The sequence below is a fragment of the Danio rerio genome, chromosome 1 (genome assembly GCF_052040795.2).
Source record: "Danio rerio strain M-AB ecotype USA chromosome 1, GRCz13ab, whole genome shotgun sequence".
Lineage (NCBI taxonomy): Eukaryota > Metazoa > Chordata > Actinopteri > Cypriniformes > Danionidae > Danio > Danio rerio.
The window spans coordinates 10,591,461-10,615,080 of record NC_141021.1 but is presented as its reverse complement, the minus strand read 5'-3'; the positions used below and the strand labels follow the sequence as shown (position 1 = coordinate 10,615,080).

General features: G+C 34.0%; 1 protein-coding gene and 1 long non-coding RNA gene across 24 annotated transcripts in view; both read left to right on the top strand.

Annotated features, from left to right (window-relative positions):
- Positions 1 to 23,620, top strand: part of ubn1 (ubinuclein 1) — a 192,149-nt gene that overhangs the window by 113,776 nt on the left and 54,753 nt on the right. For both annotated transcript variants that reach the window (NM_001446735.1, NM_001446736.1), the window contains 3 exons: positions 4,125 to 4,213; positions 16,699 to 16,774; positions 22,129 to 22,277. The gene's annotated coding sequence lies outside the window, so the exon portion shown is untranslated. The remainder of the gene's footprint in view (positions 1 to 4,124; positions 4,214 to 16,698; positions 16,775 to 22,128; positions 22,278 to 23,620) is intronic.
- Positions 1 to 23,620, top strand: part of LOC147846685 (uncharacterized) — a 165,456-nt gene that overhangs the window by 114,022 nt on the left and 27,814 nt on the right. For 10 of the 22 annotated variants that reach the window (XR_015476212.1, XR_015476210.1, XR_015476213.1 and 7 more), the window contains 4 exons: positions 4,125 to 4,213; positions 9,465 to 9,504; positions 16,699 to 16,774; positions 22,129 to 22,277. This is a non-coding gene — a long non-coding RNA (uncharacterized LOC147846685). Of the gene's footprint in view, positions 1 to 4,124; positions 4,214 to 9,464; positions 9,987 to 16,698; positions 16,775 to 22,128; positions 22,278 to 23,620 lie in introns of those variants that run through there. The other 12 variants (XR_015476221.1, XR_015476208.1, XR_015476220.1 and 9 more) reach the window with 4 other exon arrangements.

The window sequence follows — 23,620 nt, the reverse complement described above, 5'->3', positions numbered from 1 at the left end:
GAAAAGTCAGAAATGTATAATGTTAAGTGTTTTAAAAACTTTCCATGTTTTATCATTCATGCCCATGAGAATTTGTAGGTGAAGGTTTAGCTCAAAATACTTTACTACAGAGTTATGGGATCAGAAAAATATCAATCTGCAAACAGTTTTTATTTTTTAAATGAGGAAAATAAACTTGCGTTATGGATGTGACCAAAAAAAGTTAGCTAGTTTGCAGTATACAGCATGCTTTGTAGAATGAATTACACTGCACAACCCAAAATAAATGATGCTAATCAAAGAGAAGGTGGCTCTCTATAGACCAAAAATGATTGATTTAATTTTACATTTTTGCATTTATGAGGTAAAAGCTTCATTGTGGATGTGACATCTCTCCATTATACATGTGACAGATGTGAAATTGCCACTTGTGTGACTTTGGTAAATCAAATATAATGGTTTGAAAACTTTAAATTTTTTAAAGAACTGTCAAATACTTGCTTACACAAAAAATGCAGAAACGGTTTTACTATTTTGGTGAAAACTACGTTTCATGGCAAGGTTGCCATTTGCATGGAATTGCTCAGATCATTATTATATCATGATGTTAATACCGGCCTTTTGGGTGTATTCAGAAGTGCACTGTTTTGTGTCTTTTTAAATGTCAATGACCTATAACCCCAAATGAACTACAACCCCACCCCCTTCAAAATTTGGCAGTGACTTTACAGCTTGTGCCTCAGTTACTGCAACAATAAACAAATTACCTTAAATTCAGAAATACAATTGAGGCCTTTGAGGGAGTTCAGAAATGATTACTAATAGACATTGGATGACAACCGGTTTCAAGGTTTACTGTGGTTTGGAAAAGTCTAGTTTTTAAAATTGCTAAAGTTTTCTGTTGTACCATTCCTAAGGTATATGTTTTTTTAACATGTTTTTCACAACTATTTTATTTAAATTTTAATGGCAACAGTATCTTCAGCAGAAAAAAACTTCTACATCAAAAATCTACCAGTCCAAAATATTTTAAATGTTTCTTATAATAAAGTATATTGTGTTTAATGGGGGAAACATTGTTGTTTTTTACCCAGACATTTAAAGGAACTTATTTTAGAGCAATACTGTGACACCATGAAACCAAGATGTTTTACCCAAGGTTATCATACCATCAGAATCTTATACCCATACCCTTATTATATACCCATGCCTAATTACTATAAAGAGTAAAAAAAAAAATGTATTTATTTCTTTATTTTTTTTTGGAGTGACTTTGTGCTTTGTAACTTTGCTGATTTTATTTATTTATTTGTTTACATACCTGGAAAGTCTCATATCTCTTTTACCAGGGAGTTCTGGTCAGGACAGGCAGCATAGGACAGAGTTACAAAAAAATAAATAAAAATACATACCACAACACATACACACACACACACACACACACACACACAAATAATATAAACCATAATTAAATTAAATTAATTTATTATGCTGAATTAGCAATATTAAGAAACACACACACACAGGTGGCTCAGTGGTTAGTACTGTGGCCTCACAGCAAGAAGGTCACTGGTTCGAGTCCTGGCTGTGCCAATTGGCATTTCTGTGTGGAGTTTACATGTTCTCCCCTTGTTGGTGTGGGTTTGCTCTGGCTGCTCCGGTTTCCCCCACAATCCAAAGGCATGCATTATAGGTGAATTGAATAAACTAAATTGGCAGTTCATTCCGCTGCAGTCATAATTTCATCATTATTTTTTGTGACAAGCAAGTTTCTACCGACAAAAACAAAATAAGTGATGATGACGACAAGTATAATAAAAATATACTGACATTTTTGTTGACTCATAAAAAACAAGATGAGTATCGGATTGAGGGAGTTTTTTTTGGAACAATATTCAATCCGAATTAATTTTGGTGTGTGATGCATGATGCAAACAAACACACACACAAATTTGAAAAGTAGCCTAACTGCGATTTTACAGAATAAAAGTGATCAGATCAGATCATTCATAAAGTCTTATGAAATTTAGTTGACTAAAACTAAAATAATTCAGAAGACTAAAATACAACCAAAGCCCTGCTCACACTGTGAGATTTTAGCCATGATTTTGTCATATGAGACAAATTTCGGAAATCCTAAAAAATTTCTGTAATCTTAGGCTAAAATTGGAAATCTTTGATCGCTGGTTTGACATGTGCACGTACAGACGCTTAGTGCCCATTGCGATCAGATTTTGCCTCCGATGAAATTCTGGCAGTGACAGAAGATTTCAGACACTTTCCTGCAGTGTGACAACAGCTGCGATGAGAACAATCAAAGAACCAATGGGAGCGCAGAATTTGATGACGCAATCCATGCGGCAATTTAGACGTCCATGTTGAAATGTCAAAACAGTTTTTTTTCTTCCTGGCTTTATTTTTGAGACATGCTGTGAGCAAAATTGCCGCTACAGATTGCTTACGTTTGCTGTGAGGAATCCTTTCAGAATGCGGGACAGTGAAAGTGTCTCGCGTGGATGACCTCAAACTCTGGAGGCATTTTCTGTTGTGTTTGACGCGTCTTCATTGTTGTTCAGTCTGACTTTATGACAGCTGAGATCTTACAGTGTGACTTGGAAGCCAGATTCGTGTATTCTGACATGCTACAATCGTTCAAGATTATAAAAAATCACACAATGTTAGCTGGCCTCAAAACTAAAATGATTCAGAAGACTAAAATACGACTAAAAACTAAAATGATTCAAAAGACTAACATACTACTAAAACTAAAATGGAGTTTTAGTCAGAAGACTAAAACTAAATCAAAATTTGCTCTCAAATATTACACTGTTTTGCTGTGGCGACCCCTGATAAATAAATGACTAAGCTGAAGGAAAATGAATGACTGAATGACAAACACACAATATGACCACTATTGAAGAGGTGGTTGTGTATTCAGCCACATGTAGTATTCATTTAGGCAGTTGGATCTACTGTATATCTGCAATTACCTGGTACTACCACTTATTGTGTAATATTTTAGCTTCCTAATGAGAAACTAATGAAGTTATTCATGGTTAAGAGGACCAAACGGAATCATACCACAGAGGTTGGGGGTAAATTAATTGCTCTGCTGATTATTTACTTTCATATTTGCACATACTCTCTGCAGTGTTGATGCAAATGTGGCTTACAAAAGTTGCAATTTGCTCACCGTAATTTTGCCTATCAGGTCTGAGCGCTTTCATTCTGTGAAAAGCTGGCGATAAAATCATCATTTTAATTGCGATCTGTAATGAGCCCAATTTGCATAAAAAGAAGGGTGTGTTTGTGCATTTAGCGCCTGGTTAAACTCAATTGCGGGTTGCAGGTTCGAGAATAAGACAAAGGTTTTGCTGCTGGAATACAGCATGCTGTATATGTCTCTGTTTTATCCCTTTATTTACTCACCCTCTCTTTTTATATATATATAAATGTCAGCTGTACATTGTGCGAGTGATGATCTAAAAGCTTATAGAGAGAGAAAGGTCAGTCGTGATGGTTAATTGATTTTATAGCGACATTGGAGGAGAGTGGAAGGAAATTGCTGTCTCTTATGAGTCCCATTTTACCCAGGGCTAACATGACACTGTGACAGTATTATTTGGCTCAGCAGTCAGCGAAAGGCAGCTATCATATTGCTATTATATCCGCCGTCCACAATCATTTAGATTGCACACACAATTTTCCTCACATCAATTACATTATTTTACCCAAAGACACTCGCAGACAAACTGGAGAATTGCAATGCAAAGCCTATAGCGGGAGCGACGCACACACATCCACTGTTTAGGGCGAGATTGGGGTTTTATTGGCCGAGCCGGTGGAGCGGGACTGCAGGATAATGGGTAGTTATCCAGGCCGCCGTTTGGTTTTGCCAGTGCACCGAGTCTTTACGAATAAAACGCAAGAATCGCTGTAATCGGAAGCTAAACAGGAATTTTTTTTTTTTCTGAGGGCGCAGGGGTGTTTAGCCCCCTGCCGATTGGCCTGGATACCAGCAATCTATTCCCACTTTACAGAAAGAGCTTTGTCAAGGTCAGCTGAATGTAAAGTCAGATGGAAAGGGAGATTGGAGGGAGATGCTGTTAGATTCACTATATCTTTCTGTTCTCTTTCCATTACAGTGACTCATATTCAGTCTGACACTCGACTTTAAACCCGGGAACAGAGGAAGCTCGCAGCTGTCACGCAGGATGATTGATTGACAGCGCTGGTAAGTATGATGGATCACTGGAGCTCATTTGATCTGAAGTGTCCCAGTTGTGTGTTTATGAGTGCGCGCTCATGCATGGATCAATATGAATTTTTTCTAAATATTATACTAGACATTAGACGGTATATTAAGGTTTGCTGAATTTAATGTCAGTACAAGATAATCTAAAACAAAGTGGAAGTTTATACCAGGGGTGTCAGTTGATAACAAAAAACACAATGAGGTTGCGAAATATCCCCCCAAAAAACATTTTTATTAGGATTATATAGCATTATTGTGTTAAATGCAATAATGCATTGTTTTATAACTCATATTAAAAGACTTATATTTCATTAGATTCCAAATAGAAGTAATTGCACTTAATATTTTATGGTAAAATTGCCATTATTTAATTTTTACAACTTTTTTGTTCCAGAAATTGCACATGAATTAGTATTATTTATAAATATTTATAATTATATGTTTTACATAAACATAAATCATGCATAATATTCTTTTAGAACTTTCCTTTTAATGATTTTCAATATAGATATTTTAAATCATAAATAATATCACTAATAATAGGGTCACACTTTATTTTAATATATAATTCCTGTTATTAACAAGCCATTAACTCTGAATTTTAGCTTAATAAAATATTATATAGCTGCTTATCAATAGTTAGTGGGGTAGTAGTTGGATTTAGGTTTGGGGTAGGATTAAGGGTGTAGAATAAGTTCTTCATTCTTTAGAAATACTTATAAATAGTTCATATCTTAATAATAGTCAGGTAGTAAATGTTAATAATTTTTACTTAAACTAGTGCACCAATAACAAAAATAAATTAAATATTTTTTTTTCAGTTACTAATCAACACTTCTAATTATATATATATATATATATATATATATATATATATATATATATATATATATATATATATAATTAGAAGTGTTGTCGTCAATCCCAGTTGTAAGAGCAAAAAATAATAACTTGACTTTTTAGTTGATTTGGAAAAGTGTCAAAAGTTAGATTTATCTGATGAATCATTTGTTGAACGACATTCAAATCATCACAAATACTGCAGAAGCCCTATTGGAGCCCTCGTGGACCCAAGATTCTCACAGATATCAGACAAGTTTGGTGAAGGAGAAATCGTGGTTTGGGGTTACATTCAGTATGGGGGCAAGTGAGAGATCTGCAAAGTGAATGGCAACATCAACAGCCTGAGGTATCAAGACATTTTGCTGGAATTCCTCAACATGATAGCGCTCCTTCTCATACTTCAGCTTCCACATCAAGTTTCTGAAAGCAAAAAAGGTCAAGGTTCTCCAGGATTGGCCACCCTAGTCACCAGATATTAACATTATTGAGCATGTCTGGGGTAAGATGGAGGAGGAGGCATTGAAGATAAATCCAAAGAATCTTGATGAACTCTGGGAGTCTTTTAAGAACGCTTTCTTTGCCATTCCAGAGTCAGACACAATATTAATTCTTTTTCCACTGCAGCATGACTTTATATTCCATACTTTACATTATTTATGTTAAGTGACAAGACTTTTGTCTAAGGAAAGCCTGACCTTACTGTCTTAATTAAATAATTAAAAATCAAGGCATAATTATATTTTATTTTGGTAAAATAAGCGTGTTATAGTGGTCTTTACCTTTCATATAAGCCAGTTCTGATACCAAATGATCAACTAGAAGTCAAGTTAGTATCTGTTGTTCCTGAAAGTTAGGTAGTGTATTAAAGCACACTTCTAGTTGTCCTAGTATACATTAAAAATATATAATTTAATGTCATAGAGTAGAAAAAGAGACAAAAATGAGTACGTTATAACATCAGTCCTTGTTTTAAGCAGCTAAAGCAGCCGATGCAATATCAGCAGTATTGTCATAATCTGATCTGAAATGTGTTTTATGATTGAGATCTCAATGAGTTCACCTCCCGTGCACTGAAATCAATAACTGCCACTGTCTATCAGTAGAGGACATATGAGCCCCACAAAGCCACACATTTAATCACGTCCATTGACATTTCAGATAACCAAAGCAAACGACAATCTTAATTTTTAAATTATGTTTACTGCATAATTAGTCTATGAGGGGTCGAAGGGGTCTTAAAGCATGAAAGCAGTTTCATTTCTATTTGTTATACTGAGGGTCCTATTTAATTGTATAACTACAACTGTCATACATTTTGACTGTGATTTACAGAAGACACCCACAAAAATGTCATTTAGTCCAGTAGTAGAACATCTCGTCAGGAATATTTCGAGCCATAGGAATTATTTCATGACATTATTAAAAGACTCTATTTGAGGATCACAGTGCTGGGGATGTATTCATCCACTCTGGGTGATTTTGAGTCTTAGTTTGGCCATTACTTTTTCAGCTAAATTCAGATTTTCTGTTGACAATTTTAACAAATATTTTGAGAAAATGCTTTGAAATGTTCTGTACTTGTGCGCTGTTCAAATTTAGTACCCTTTTGTTATGTTAGGGATAAAAACATAACAAAAGGGTACTAAATTTGAACAGCGCACAAGTACAGAACATTTCAAAGCATTTTCTCAAAATATTTGTTAAAATTGTCAACAGAAAATCTGAATTTAGCTGAAAAAGTAATGGCCAAACCAAGACTCAAAATCACCTACTAAATTAAACTGCTGTAAAATGCAGTAATTTTATCAATTTTTTTGTTTGTTTGCATAAATCTGTTAATCAACCTCGGTCCTGATCAAATTTACCAAATTGCTTAGAAAATGATAGGATTTTAATTCTTTAATTGCCAAATTCATAAATGATGTCACTGATTGGGTGAAAAACACACACAAAATGACATATTTTCAATATAAAAAGTAATTGTGGACTGGATTATTTTTTTTTACCTTTTATCAAAATCTTGGACATTGGCTTTCATACATTGTTAGATTTTTTTTCCCCCTAATTTTCTGTTGGTGGCTGTTTTTGACCGATTGACTTCCATTGTAACCACATTTTCTTGGTTACAATATCATGACATTATACAATCATGTATTTTTGGTTGTTAGGGGTTTTCCCTGTTGGGAAGAGGTATAGTTTGTATCTTTAATTTGTAACGATTATTAGTTGGCATCATTAACTCTTTAGATAGACCTGTACAAAAATAAAACTTATATACTAGATTTTATATGGAGTATAATAGCTAATTAAAAGTGTGTCTGTTGGTATGTGAGGGTGCTTTTACACCTTGAATTTTTTTTCGGAACCTGGGTCGTTTGCCAAGTTATCTCAGTTGTTTGGCATGAGTGAATCCAGCAAAAGCGCTCAGATCCATGCCAAAACAGTTGATCAGAGATCGCCTAAATGAGGTGTTCTCAGCTTGATTGAAACAAACTCTGGAGCAGGCAGATCGATTGTAGTGAGAAAGCAAAACGATCCGAACCAGGCTATATCACAGTGTATTATGGATATGTAATATGGCTATATGAAGAGAGAATTATGAGTAGCCTGGGATGTCATTCCTACCGGTAAATGTGCGTTTCGTGTCAAATATGAAAGTGAAAGCATGCTGAACTATTAACAAGAGCTGTTTATTTGTTAGGAAAATTGACCAAATAGCAGTCTTGGTTTATCTGTTTTTTCTCTCTATAATGTAAATCCTATGATGAATAATTCTAACCAACGCTTATGTATGAGAAAGTCCTCTAATTTATAGCTGGTGTCGATGTCTATGGGTGTCATCATTTATAATTAAAGAGCAGCTTTTTGCTTATGTCTTATTGCTCATTGTCATAAATTAAAATAAGGACGCATGACAACTGAGAGGGACTCTGCATAATAAACAGTGGAGCTTTGACCAATGTGAGGAGAGTTTACTCACATGTGACTTGTTTTAGCTATTTTGGTCAGTTTAGAAACTTTGCTGTGTGAAAGCAAACTACACCAGGAACAAAAATAAACATTGTAACAATTTTAATCCCAATTTCGAAAAAAACGAATCCATCTACCCTGAGAGTGACCTTTGCGCACTTACCTTGATGTGTCTGAAAAAATCTAATTGTGCATCTCTGCTCTCAGAACTACATTGGGTAAACATAACAAAGACTGTATATGCACCATCAAATATGGTTATAATGGAAGTCAATGGGGGAAATACAGCCACCAACAGGAAATTAGGGAGAATTTTTAAAATCTAACAATGCATCAAAGCCAATGTTGTTACTAATCATTCACATGTCCAAGACTTTGATAAAAGGTATTAAAAAACAATCCACAGTTACTTTTTATATTGAAAAAACATAATTTTTTGTGTTTTTTCACCGAATCAGTGACATCCTTTATTAATTTGGCAATTAAAGAGTTAAAATGCCTGTAATTTTAAAAATATTTAGGAGTTTTGATCAGGACTAAGGTTGATTAACAGATTTATGCAACAAAATCTGATGCATTTTTACAGTAGTTTAATTCAGTGGATGACATAACAAAAGGTTACTAAATTTGAACAGTGCACATGAGATAAGTAATCTATATTTTTATTTAGGCAAGGATACATTAAAATAATGGGTACAAAGTTGATGGAAAAGACTTACGGAAAAAGTACCTTTATTTTTTGGATAAAGCTAACACTTTAGTTTAAGGACCAATTCACACTATTAACTACTGATTAATACCTGCATATTATTAGGATGTTAACTGTTAATAATAATTATAAAGTTTGATCTTTTTTGCATTCCTAATCTAACCCAATACTTAAACCCAACTACTGACTATTAATAAGCAGCTAATCAATATTTTATTGAGCCTATATTTAGTCTTAGTTTATAGATTGTTTACAGCATAAGTTGTACATTAAAATAATAAATTATTGATCAAAAAAGAAAAAGTGGTCAACCAAAAACATACAAACATCAAAAACATTTCTTAAATCATGTACGCATTATATTTAGCTTCCTGCAGTTGCAAATGTAGTTGTCTCCACTTAGTAAATTTCCCCTGCACACGAGTTCAGATGACTGTTTTCATTGTTAAAAGCAAACGATTAGCAAAGATGCATATTTTAATGGCATTAAATGACCCGACGGCTCGGGTATACGTTACCCATCGAGATGCCAAATGATAATTGCAATACCTCAAATGGCAGCAAATTTGAGACATTTGCATTTTAAACAGCATTAGCATGCTCAATTTGTTCCTGAAAGAGATGCGGGCTATTTTATGCTAATGGATAAAACGTTTAGCGTTTCATGCGACTGTATGTAATTGACCTAATATGTGTTTAAATTACAAGAGACAGGACTTTGGATCAAATCAGCGCAGCATCCATCAGGGTGAGTAGATTGTGTCAAAACAATAATAACTGTTTTGAATGCACTTAGACACCATTTAAGTCCTTGCTATGGCAACAAAATGCATCCTGCAGTGGCTGACAGAAACAATTCATCAAACAAATGCACCAGCAATCCTTATCTAGATGTGTTTTCTGCATTTCTGACCAACGCCAGTGCATCTTTTTCCAGCAGAGTTTGAATTTCAGATACACGGCAGTCAAATGAAAGCTTGTTGGAAAGCCAAGTACCTACTTTGATTCTGAGGGATTTAACATTAGCAAATGTGTTTCATAAATTAAACGGCGGATTAATTGATTCGTTGATAAACGTAATGACGTTCTTTTCGCGAGCGACATTTCTGTGGCAGAGTCTGCGAAGTCTATTCATCTACAGGGATGCGAGAACTGACAGTAATTACTGCAGATGAGGCCACTGACAAGCTTATCAAACGGGATTCAAACACCAGCAGCCACATCAAAGAGGTGCAATTTATACACATCAAAAAACAGCTTTAGCCCCCAGTGCTTCACTTAAACACTTACACACTTACAGCGCATCAAACAACTTAAGTGCCTGTGCTTCACTTCAACAATGCGTCTGTCTGTCTCTCTCTCTCTCATGCCTATCACTCCTGTATATCCAATAGTTGTTTTTAGGAAAATTTAAAGTGTCTAAGCTGAACGCGAGTAAAGTGTTTGCAATGCTAATTATTCTTCATTAACACTAAAGTGGGTGTGCAGTATTTGAACTTTGAAATGTTTGTAATTTATCACTCGGGATAAAAGTGGCAGATTTTTATTACTACATTCAGCTTATACTAACCAAATGGCAAATAATTGTAATATTAACGACATGTGTGACTGTTTTCATTTGCTCATTGGTTGTAGAGATGGATGGACTGTAATATTGCTCAATTCATATTTTTTAATGAGTTTTTTTATTTATTTATTGGGTTGAATGGCAGAGGCCGCAGTGATTTGTTTTGTTGTAGGTTCTGCAATGTATTTGGTCCCAGTGTCCAAGCACGTTATATTTATGTATGTACAGTATTCAGAAACACAGATATGGAAAAAATTATTAGACAACTTGAATATTCCCAGTTTCGAGATCAGGCTGCAATAACCATAAGCTAACCCTAACTGTATATAAATATGTATACTTTTATTGTTATCATTCTTATTATCATTTCTATTGTTGTAAATATAATTAGTAGGGATGTCCCGATCGGGTTGTTTTGTCCGACTTAATTTGAAGTATCTATACCGATACCAAAACCCTATTCAACACTTCTATAATACATAAAAAAAGAATGAAGAAGGAGGCACTTAGTCTCTTAGCTGGCCTGGGAATGCCTCGGGATCCCCTGGAGGAGCTGGAGGAAGTGTCTGGGGAGAGGGAATTCTGGGGTTCTCTCTTCTAAGACTGCTGCCCCCGCGACCCGGCCCCGGAAAAGCAGCAGAAAATGAATGATTGAATGATTTTTCTAGACACTTCTATACAGCTTAAAGTGACATTTAAACTTAATTAGGTTAATCAGAATAACTAGGCAGGTTAGTTCTGTAGACTATCAAAAAAAATATATAGCTTAAAGGGGCTAATAATTTTGACCTTAAATGGTTTTTAAAAAATTAAAACCTGCTTTTATTCTCGCCGAAATAAAAGGGGCTAATAATTCTGACTTTAACTGTACACACACACACACACATATATATATTAGAGTCCTGATTGGCAGGTAATGTTTGATCCCGATCAAGAAACCACGTGATCAGGCCCAACTTCCCACATTTTTTTTTCTTCTTTTCTTAAAATTCTATCAATCCAATTTGTTCCCTTAATTAACATTTTACACAAAACCATACTTAATAAATCCAGAAAAGCTAAGAATCCTCAAGGTTTATTTAAATTTTCATTTAAAAAAAAAATTTGCTTTTCATTCTATTTTCTACTCTCTAAAATTAGAAAACATCCTGCGCTCTACATTATAAATAGACGCTTCAGCTGAAATTGATCACCTGTGAACACAATTACTGTTTTGTTAAAAGATTAGTACACCCAAAAATTAAAGATCTCTTATTAATTACTCACCCTCATGGTGTTTCGTTCCTCAGAGCCTATCTTTCATTTTCATAACACATAATTTTATATAATTAATTTTTTAGATGAAATTCGAGAGCACCCTCATCCTCCATATACAGCAACAATCCTCAGACTTTCCGAGAAAAAACTGTAAAAGCAACTATTCTACAGCTTGGCGTTCTTTCTCTGAATGCATTAGAGAGTTTCCTTGGCTGTGTTTTGGATCAATATCTTGCTGAAATGTCCACCCTGGTTTCATCTTCATTATCCTGCTAATGTAGATGTTGAACTGAAGCAGCTAATGTTAATTTACAATTATGAAAGGCAGAGATCAACAACTGAGAGATTTCAGTTGCTGTCTGGGCCATCACTGCTTTTCTACACCACCCTTTCTTCATGTGTTCAATACTTTTTCCCTGTGTCATTTCATTTTATTATGCATAATTTCATTTGTAAACTAATTAGATTTTATTTTATTTTTTTACATATATTGATTTCTTTGGTTGTTAATACCATTCGGAGAAAATTTCAAGTCAACAGCTCCTTTAGAAATGTTTTCTGAAAAAAATGGGGATGTGTTCAATACTTATTTTCCCTGCTGAATGTGTTGAAATGAAACTAATTAAGTTAAACATTACTAAATTGAATTTGTTGTTTAAATTCAGCCCATATAAATTGTTTCCAACAGTTACCTTAAAAACAATGTGTAAATCCAATAAATCATGTCATTCCAGTGTACTTATTAACATACATCTGTTTTTAAGAAGCATTTTTGTACATTCAAACAGCCAGTGCTGGTTTTAAATATGCAAAAATATTTTTTGTTGAATTCAATATTGTGTTTAATAAACACCAATAACAATTTATTATTTATTATTTAATAAAATAATAAATGGCTAAAACAAGGCTCAACTTGGGCTGTCAGTGAAAATCTAATAGACATCTAAGAATAGCCAAAAACAATTTGAATAGCCAAGATGACTATGTTTAACATGTAATAGACATCTTTTAAAAACAAAAAAAACTTATTGGGCTACCTTTTTCCACATAGCAAATGTGTTGTCCGTTTGTTTTAATTTTCTGAAGCACTAGAGGCTTTTAGTTATTAGTGTTTATAAACCAGCAATTACTTGGCTCCATAGTTTTCCTATTTCTCTTTCACCTGTTTTGATTTTTCCCACTGTTTCAATCTTTTCCTTCTCTAACACTCATGTGGAGTTTAGAGCTGGTTTCATGTAATCTAATCTGGCAGTCCGTTTCAATGGGCACTAACAAGTGATAGGAGAGAAAGGCAGCTCTAATGTCTCAATCATTTACTGCTCATTGGATTCTACCTGATGTACTGATGGAGCCGCCGCTTAACGGAGGAAACCATCCGGATCAACTCATTCTTGCATTTGAGCGAACACACGTGAATATGTGTGTGTACATGATTGACAATGTAAGTCTTCCTTTAATTTTACGCCAAGCCGATTTTCTTTGCACTGCCCAGAAGCCATATCTACACGCTGGTTATTTTTGAAAGACTAGTTGCAATTTGCATTCTGTCCAACCATATGCAGGATTAGAATTAGTGTTTTTTTTTTTTTTCAGATCATATGGAAATCAAAAAAGTATGCCGCTAAAAGTGCTTGGATTGCATGACCTAGTATTTCTGATGGGTTTTTAAAGTGTGCATCCATGCACGCATGCTTTTCCTGTTTTTATTACAACATTTTGCATCAAATAAACGTTTATAGAGGTTCTTTGAGTGAAAAAGCAAGAAATTTGACCTCGGCTGCTGCTGATGTTTTTCTAGCCTTACAAAAATTAATTTGTAAGGTAGTGAAATTAGCTTTTGAGCTCAAAGCAAACATGTCACAAATAGGCCTGTGGGATCACAATGTAATTTTAGAATGAATTATGTCCTAATAATGGCTCACAGAAGTATTATCACTACCCAAAAACATACTCCTGGTTGGAATCTATTGCAGGACTTTTAATGCTTATGTTTTAGGTAAACATGATTCTTTCAGCACCAAGTGCTACAAGACAAAAATATTTTATTACTTTCAGAAATTTTATGTTATTTTTAAAATACAGATATACAGTGTAAGTCAGAATTATTAGCCCCGCTTTAATTTATTATTTATTTTTTTTAATATTTCCCAAATTATGTTTAAGACATAGACATTTTCACAATATGTCTGATATTATTTTACTTCTGAAAAAAAGTCTTATTTGTTTAAAAAAATTTTTTTTTAAACCATTTTAAGGTCAAAATTATTAGTACTTTTAAGCTTTATATTTTTTTCAATCGTCTACAGAACAAACCATAATTATACAATAACTTGCCTAATTCCCCTAACCTGCCTAGTTAACCTAATTAACCTAGTTAAGCCTATAAATGTCACTTTAAGCTGTATAGAAGTGTCTTGAAAAGTATACTGTAAAATATTATTATATATTAAATATTAAATATGCTGTAAATATTATTTATTTTATTTTTCAAAAGCAAAAAGCACATTCAGTAACTTAAATTAATTTTTTTAAATATTGTATAAAATGTTTATTTTTATTACATTCGTTTTATTTTAATTATATATTCTTAAAATATTTTATTATTTTTATACTATATTATCACTATTTTAGACAAAGAAATCATTTAAAATACACAATATAACATATTATATTTAATATTATAATATTTTAGACACTTTCTGATGCAAGAAATAATCATATCAGATTTTTATTTATGGTGATTTTTAAAATGTTATTTATGTTATTTTTAATTAAATTCTATAAATATTTATACTGCATTTATATATTATGTTGCTTATGTTTGATCTAGTTTTGTAAAAGGCGTTAAGGTGACTCAGTGGTTAGCACTGTCGCCTCACATCAAAAAGGTTGCTGGTTCGAGTCTCTGCTGGGTCAGTTGGCATTTCTGTGTGGAGTTTGCATGTTCTCCACATGTTGGCATGGGTTTCCTCCGGTTTCCCCCACAGTCCAAAGACATGCTGTATAGGTTAATTAAATAAACTAAATTGGCAGTAGTGTATGGATGTTTTCCAGTGATGGGTTGCAGCTGGAAGGGCATCTGCTGTGTAAAACATATGCTAGAATAGTTGGCAGTTAATTCTGCTGTGGTGACCCCTGAATAAAGGAACTAAGCCAAAGGAAAATAAATATAGATGAATGGTTTTTCAAAAATCACAACATTCAGGAACTCAAAATAATAAATAATTTATTATATTATATTATATAATATTATATTATATTATATTATATTATATTATATTATATTATATTATATTATATTATATTATATTATATTATATTATATTATATTATATAGTTTTGTGGGTTATTCTGTTTATCAGCTTACATTCAACCACAGTTTCAGTAAGTGTAGTTTCATAGTGTAATCCAGTTTCAGTAAGTGACCAACTACAGAAACAGTAGTTTGTTTAGTCTCTGCGTCCCTCTCACCCTCTCTCTTTTCTCTTCTCACTCTCTGATAGCTGTTAGGCGCTATAGATAAAGAGATTGGAGTGTGTTATTGATCTACAGCAAGACCAATGACCTCCAATCAACACCTGCCAAGACAGTTTAGAGAGCGTTCGTCTTTACGCAAACACCACCATCGCTTTCCTTCCTTCCGCATCGACAGGCACTCCATGAGCTAATCAGGGTTAACAAGCAACTGCGTACCTGCAGAAATGAAGCTGGAGCGGCGATTGAAATTGAATAAAGCATTACCACTGGTTGCGCTGCCGAAACATGCTGTCCTACATTATGGTGATCTGAGTTTCGTCCCCTCCTCCCTCTTTACACATTACTTAGCCAATTACTGAGTGAGACTGGAGGAGAGGTCATATTCTCCAGAGGAGAGAGACGTGTCAGACACTGCTAGACTAACAGACACACACACAAATACACACACACACATCTGATCATTCCAGATTGATCTTATAGGTCTGAAAGGATATGCATGCGAAGGACTTGTTTGTTCTGGTGGTGTATTTATTTAATGTAGTAGGGATTCTGTTGAATGCTCGATTCGAATTGGCTGTGGAATATTTTAAGGCGTGCAATTATTTTCTAATAGGCGCAAGTAGTTTCAGACTGATATTTACCACATTAGTTACATATCATCCATTCATTAATTTTCCTTGGCTTGCCACTGTGGAATGAACCACCAACTTATCCAGTATTTGTTTTGCACAGCGGATGCTCTTCCAGCTGCAACCCAGTCGTGGGAAACACCCATACATCCTTACAAATGGAAAACATGACAAGCACTTTGATTAGAAAAATAGATCTTTGAAAAAAAATGGAGTAAATGGCTGGCTTTCTCCAAACGACATTATAGTTATCCATAATTTTGCATTGACATAATTCTAGAGGTTATGCATTGAGAGATTGTCATACAAACTCCACAAAGAAATGCCAACTGGACCGGGACTTGAAACAGCGACCTTGCTGTGAGGCGACACTGTTAACCACTGAGCCACCGTGCCGTCCTGAATAGTTGTTGTTGAATAGTTTTAAGACAACTTTGATCAAATGTTGACTACCATATATATAAGTAGTGAAGTATATTCATATTTTATTACGCAGACTACACAATTAGATGAGAAGCAATACATTTATACAATCAATTTCAGTTTTTTCCCTGATTGTATTACATAACTTTTTGCAAGACTTCTTAGATACATAAATAATAAAACTCACATATTAACCAAAGTTTACATTTCTTTATATAAAAAGAGCGAGAAATATATTAGCATGCAAAATAGATTTGTCCAAACTGACCAATCAGAATGAAGCATTCCAGAAAGCCACGCATATATCTAATATATGTTTTGCATCTTCATGTAAGTGCAATAAATGCAAATTGTTGATTTCAAAAGTGCATCATTCAACTACAATATCTCATTTTTACACTCTTCCTTTACTTTAAGCCATAATGCTTATTCTGCTCGTCTCCAAAAATGCTAATTGTTCCATCAGGCCAGAGTTGTTATTTTTTCTTATATGTTCTAAAATTGTGTGTATGCATGTGTGTGTGCTTGTGTGTGTGTGTGTGTGTGTGTGTGTGTGTGTGTGTGTGTGTGTGTGTGTGTGTCTTATTAGACAATCAGTTTCACCGCCTTGCCAGTCCACTACCCACAATTCCAGTGCTGCACTGGGACTTTCCTGATGAAAGAATGTGAGTATGCGGTTGTCTATTAAGATATGTAAATTTGTAATCTCTCAAAGCCCGCTTTCACACCATCCTCTCCCTCTTTCTCTCTCCCACACTCTTCCCTCGCTTCTTTCTCTCTGCCTCTCGTGTCAACAGCAGTATTATAGTGATTTGTGTAGTGTATTTCAGAACTGTCTTTTGAGAGCGCAGCTCATTGCTAATTAGAATCATAGAGGATGAGCAAAGCTGGATGTCAGGCTTTAATTAGTCCGAGCACAAACGTATATTTCAGCACACACACATGCAGGTATTCGCAAACACTTTATGCACATCAACACTTAAAATGCAATTATACTTGTGTCAATCACGTGTGTCTGTGGTGGCGTCCTCAGCATCTGCACTGGTGATGGTGTTAAAGCTTCTCTTCTGCTGAATGCTGCTGCTGGACATCAGAGTCCCACAGGAACACCCTCAAATTAAACTAAGACTAATGTGATTAAGAGGACACACACGCAGGTGTGGACAGAGTAGGGCAAGCAGCATCAAGAGCCAATGACACATGTGAAGGCCAGTGTAGATGCTTAAACTTGCTTTATGTGAGTCTTTAGCCCTTCTAAAGCATAGATCACCATATGTTTGCAGATATTTAAGAAACATGCTCAGTGAACACACTTGTTTATCTGAAAAAACGATGCTAAAGTCAGTTATTCTCCTTTGAATTCGTGCTTCTGTGTCAGAATGTCTGTCTTTGTTTTGGTCTGTGTGACTCCAGCTTATATTTTAGCATATTGTTTTAGTATATTTTTTTGCACCCTGGGTTGCCTGGGTAGTATGGAGTCAATCTAGGGCCATACATACTCGCAAAATAAAAGAAAGTTTTGCAAACAAAAAATAAAGTATTGAGCAAAAAAATCTATAAGTAAATGCAAATCTCCAAAAATCGCAAAGCAAAAATACATTTAAAAATAAATTTATTTTGCAAACAAAAATGAAGAACTGCAAAGGGAAAATTAAGTTTTGAGAAATAAAAATGAAATTTGCAAATAAATAAAAAAACTGCAAATAAAAATCAAGCACTGCGAAAAACTAAAATATTTGCAATTTTAAAAAACTATATGTTTGCAAAACGTTTTTTTTAGCATTGCCTTTACAAAACCCATCTAGTCAATTGCAATGCTCATTTTGATTTGCTGTTTAGTCGACAGTGAGTTCGTGATGCTGTTTTTACTTTGCACTTCTCGTTTCTTCGCGTACCACTTTGTGGCCCTGATTTGACAAGGGGGGCGGAGTCAAGGGAACTTGGGCGTTTACGACAAGCCCGAACCTGCCTCCATTTAAGCGACGTCATCACCTGGAGACACTGTATCAGCAAGGTGGTTTTACAGACCAGCAAGTCTGGGCCTGTCGTAAATGCCCAAGTTCCCTTGTAACATTTGGTTTTGTAAAGGCAATGCTATAAAAAATGTTTTGCAAAATATACATAGTTTTTTTTTTTTTTTTGCAAATAATATTTTGCACGTTTTATTGTTTGCAAATTTAATTTTTATTTCTCAATTTTATTTTGCTTTGCGATTTTTGGAGATTTGTATTTATTAATTTTTTGCTCAATATTTTTTGGGGCGACGCAGTGGTAAGTGGAAAGCACGTTCGCCTCACAGCAAGAAGGTCGCTGGGTCAGTTGGCATTTCTATGTGGAGTTTGCATGTTCTCCTTGTGTTCGCGTGGGTTTCCTTTAGGTGCTCTGGTTTCCCCCACAGTCCAAAGACATGTGGTACAGGTGAATTGGGTATGCTAAAATTAACCATAGTGAATGAGTGTGTGTGTGAATGTGTGTGTGGATGTTTCCCAGAGATGGGTTGCGGCTGGAAGGGCATCCGCTGTGTAAAAACTTGCTGGATAAGTTGGCGGTTCATTCCGCTGTGGCGACCCTGGATTAATAAAGGGACTAAGCCGACAAGAAAATGAATGAATGAATAAATTTTTCACCAAATTTTTTACAAAATAATTTTTTTACATCTAAATAATATTAACAATAATAATAAAATAATCATACAAATTATTCTTTTGCACCTAAGTCACGTTGGCTGCTGGCATTGTTCATTAGTCAGGCATCGGCCAATAAAACTGTTTTACCCCTCCCTTGCCCAGCCCCGCCCCTGCCCTCTGCCATTTTTCCTGCACAGATAAGTATGAGGTTGGCACAACCATCAAATTCTGTACCACCTCCACCTTTGACAAAAGTCTGCCAGGCAGGCAGTCACAGGTACTGACAGACCCCAAGTGATTGCTCATGTATTTATTTACATGTAATGTTAGCCTTTAAATATATAATCTTTTACTTGGTAAGATTACAAGAATAATGCAACGAGTTTGTTTCAAGTAGCAAAAATGAAATGATCGGAATACAACCTATACCTCCTTTTGAGCCTAAAAAAACCCCTGCAAAGTTCTGTTTTTGGTGCTCTCTGGCACTAGTACCTCTCTATACATATAGGTTGTTTAAGCTAGGTAATGTATAAATAAAACTGTTGGGTTTAAATGTGTTTTTAAAAATGTAAACAAACGGTTTTATTAAATGTTGCCAAAGATTTAAAGACCATTTTAAAGTTATAATTGGTATTCTGGATTTGCTGTGAGATGTATGTTTTGAGTTCAGTGTTCATTTGTGCTCAGCCAAAATTAAAATATCTTCATCATTTACTTACAAGTGGTTTTAAACTTTTATGATTTTCTTTCTTCAGTTAAACACAATACAAGATATTCTGCTATTTTGGAAAAAACAGCTATTGACATCCATAGTAGGACCAAAATATACTATGGAAGTCAATGTTCAGCAGTTTTTTTTCCTATTTTTTTAGTATGCCCAACCTTCATTGGGTCAACTGTCCCTTTAACTATTGATATTGAGTCTTTAGATTTACTTAAATAAATATTATCAATAAAAACGCTTATTTGTTGAGAATGACAATAGGTCAGTATGAAATGTATATCATGTCTTTCATAACTATAAATCATAAATCCAGAGAAGCTGACAGTTTTCAAGTGGTCTCTTAATATTTCAATAGCAGTATTTATACATAAGATAGACAATATTTAATTTATTTCTGTGACTGAAAGCTGAATTTTATTATTATTATTACTCTAGTCTTCTTAAGTGTCATTTTATATGACTTAATGAAGAAAATGTTCTTATAATTCTCAGTGTAAAACCAGTTGTGCTGCTTAATATTTTATGGAAGCCCATTTAATGTGTAAATGGAAATCTTTTCTAACAATTTTAATATCTTCCCTGTCAATTTTGAATTCTAAACATACCAACTAATTATATACTAACTAATTATAAATGTCTTAATTGCTCGTGTATACTTAAAAATTGTTTGTTGATTGAATATCAGGCAATAAAAGTGTATCTGTCTATTAGCAGATGACATATTTCTGCCATTATAATGCAACACTCAGACAATAAACGTTAATGCAGCTATTAACCTGGGGAGAAGATAATGCAACTCAGCGTGTGAAGCATGTTAACCAGATAAAGAGCTTGATGCAGTAGGAAATGTACAATGAGCTCTGAGAGACATGTAAAGTTCAATGATTTAATACAAGTAATATTGTAATCTGTGGGTGTGAAAACAGAAAGCAGATTAAACCAGTATTTGATATGAGTCAGTATGTGTATAAGCTTGTATCTGCTTTTAGAGAGGGCTTTCTGTGACACTGCTGCTGGTTCAAATAAAATGAGAGGAGTTCAAAAAAACAAACAAACATACAAACAGTTTGGTTAAATTCCATGTGGACATGTTTTTGAAAGCTTTTTACTTGCATTTAGCATCAATTTGAACTGAAAGCTACAGATTTTAGTTTTGTGGTTTGTTTGTTTGTTTGTTTAAACTTTGCATTACATAATAGTACTGCTTAACAAAACGACAAACAATCAGGAGGTTCAAGCAACAAATGTTAAAGTTTAATGTTGCTTTAAATAAATAAAAAATCGATACATTAGAAAATATCATGATTAATTTTATTTTTTAGAGCAAAAAAAAAAACAGACTAAACAGACTTACATTTTACCATGATTTAAAACAAACTTGTGCGTATCTCAAATACTTTACTAGGGCACGTTTTTATTTGCACCGTCTCCCTTTGCTGCCCCCCAGAAAGATGCCGCCCTGGGCGATCGCCCATATTGCCCATACATAAACCATCCACAAAATATAGGCAATGTATTTTGGTATCTTTAAACAAAACAGATTTATTAAACGGATATATTTATTAAAATAATATTTCAGTCACCAAACATATTTAGAAACTGAATGATAATACAAATAAATTCAAGCAAAATATTGCAATCTACAAAATTTCAACTACATTTAAAAAAATTATTTTTTGCTTCTTGATTTTTCCTCTTTCTTAAATTAATATTTAATATTTTTTTATAACATATACATTTCAGTGTACTTTGTTAGATAAGTTATTTTGTTAGATAAGCTCCAAATTTAGCTTCAGCACTGACTAATCTAATGTATATGCACAAATGTAATATTGTATAGCTTAAATCTGAATTTAAAAGAGAGTTTTTGAGGAGTGTACTCGTATATGCTGAGCACTATAGTTGTAAATGTCCTATATCTTGTATGTTTCTCTACAGAAACTGACTTACTAAAACAAACTCACCCTGAGGAGCATAAAAAGTATAACAACCAGCCCCAGTTTCCCTTGTAATAATATATATATATATATTACTAAATGAAGGTATGTGACTGCAATGCTAACACACTTTTATATTTGCTTTCATAAATAAATGTTCTATATATATTTTTTCTCATTAACCATTAACATTTTATTGCAATTTCCAAGCCATATCAAATCTCCATTCCTTTTTCATTTTTCCCCCCACTCCCTCACGCTCCGCCTCAGGTCTTATAGGTGCTAGACGGGGAGACATTTAATCGGCCGAATCGAGCTTTCATATCTATTACAAAAATCAAATAATGCACCATGATTTACTCCCCCTAGCAACCAAGGCGCACAGCCATAGCAACTGGCATAGCCTGGGGTGCTGGGTTTAATCAGGTTGAAAATATTTCAATTATTGTGTTGGTTTAGAGTGTGTGCGTATGTGTGTGTGTGCGTGCGTATGTGACTTAACTTGGGATCATTTTGATTTTAACAGGTCGGAGAAATACTGCAGCTAAAGGAAATGGAATAACTGGCATTCTACCTGTTTGTGCTGGAGTGTGTGTGAGGGTGTGTGTGTTTGTGTTGGTTGGATTGGATGACATTTGATTCTTGACTTTCTTGTGGACAAAACCAAATATGATCCAGCCGATTTGAAATGAGCCTTTTTTTCTTTGTCTCTCACTCTCTCTGTTGTTTAGTGTTAAATATTCAACGCAGCTCGTTCACAGTCCCTGGAAGATGCATCAGCTCCCATTTAGCACTCGGGTGTTTAGGGAAATACCACCCGAAACCTGGAAACCTTGAGGGACTAAACACAACTGGCAAAGATAACGCGTATATGAAATGTGTGAGTACACGTGTTTGTGTGTGTGTGTGTGTGTGTGAAGGGGTAGTGTGTAGCTGTGTGTGCTGGTTTGATGTCCTTGGTAGGTTGCGCACTAAATGAGCTATGGCTGTTATTACTGTGTGTGTTCACCCGGGCGGCCTGAGCAGAGTTCAACCTGACATTAGTCACGCCTAATACTGCCAACCGCTGGAGAGCCTCGCCTAGAGGTCCAAAACTGCTGCTGCGTTCATATATTAGGATATCGGTGATGGTTAATGATAAAAAAGTAATCATTCTGATGTAATAACTTTGTAAATGTTTCTTAGCTACTGTAGATTTAAGTAATCACCGCTTGTAGGGTTTCACAGGGATGCCAAAGAGATAAATAAATACATTTGGTTCCATGAGGAACATTTTAGAGAGGAATTCTTTAAAGAACCAAAGTTTTTAGTGCATAGATGATATACAATTTAAGTCAAAATTATTTAACACCTGTACATGTTTTCTCAATTTTTGTTTAACGCAGAACACATTTCTAAACATAATAGTTTTAAGAATTCATTTTTAATAAATGATTTCTTTTTACTGGATGTTTTTATAATACTAGTATTCAACTTAAGTATAATTTAAAGGCATAATTGTGTTAATTAGGCAAGTTAGGGTAACTAGGCAAATCATTGTATAATGATGGTTTGTTCTGTAGACAATTGAAAATAAATATTGCTTCTGGAGGCTAATAATATTGACCTTAAAGTGGTTATAATAAATAAAAAACTGCTTTTATTCTAGCCAAAATAAAATAAATAAGACTTGCTCCAGAAGAAAGAATATTATAGCAAATACTTTGAAAAATTCCTTAAACTGTTAAACATTATTTGGGAAATATTTGAAAAACAGAGAAAATTTCACAGGAGGCAAATAATTTTGACTTTAACATTAATCTGAAGAGTGGTTTTGAATAGAACTTTTTATAGAATTAAAAGGCCCTTTGGATGTTGAAGAACTTTTCATTTAAAGTAACACATTAAAATAAGCATATATATATATATATATATATATATATATATATATATATATATATATATATATATATATTTATTTATTTATTTATTTATTTATTTATTTATTTATTTTTGTAGAAAAGTAAGTCATACTTTATTTTATTGTAATATTCATGCTTTTAACAAACATTTTTAACAAAGATTAGTTTATTATTAGCTCAATAAACTAATTAGGTGCTTATTTATAGTTAGTAATTGAGTTTAGGTATTAAGTAGGATTAGGGATGAGGAAAAATATTTTATAAGTGCCAATAAACTAAACAATTATAATAATAGGCAGGTAATAAGCCAGTTAATTATGGG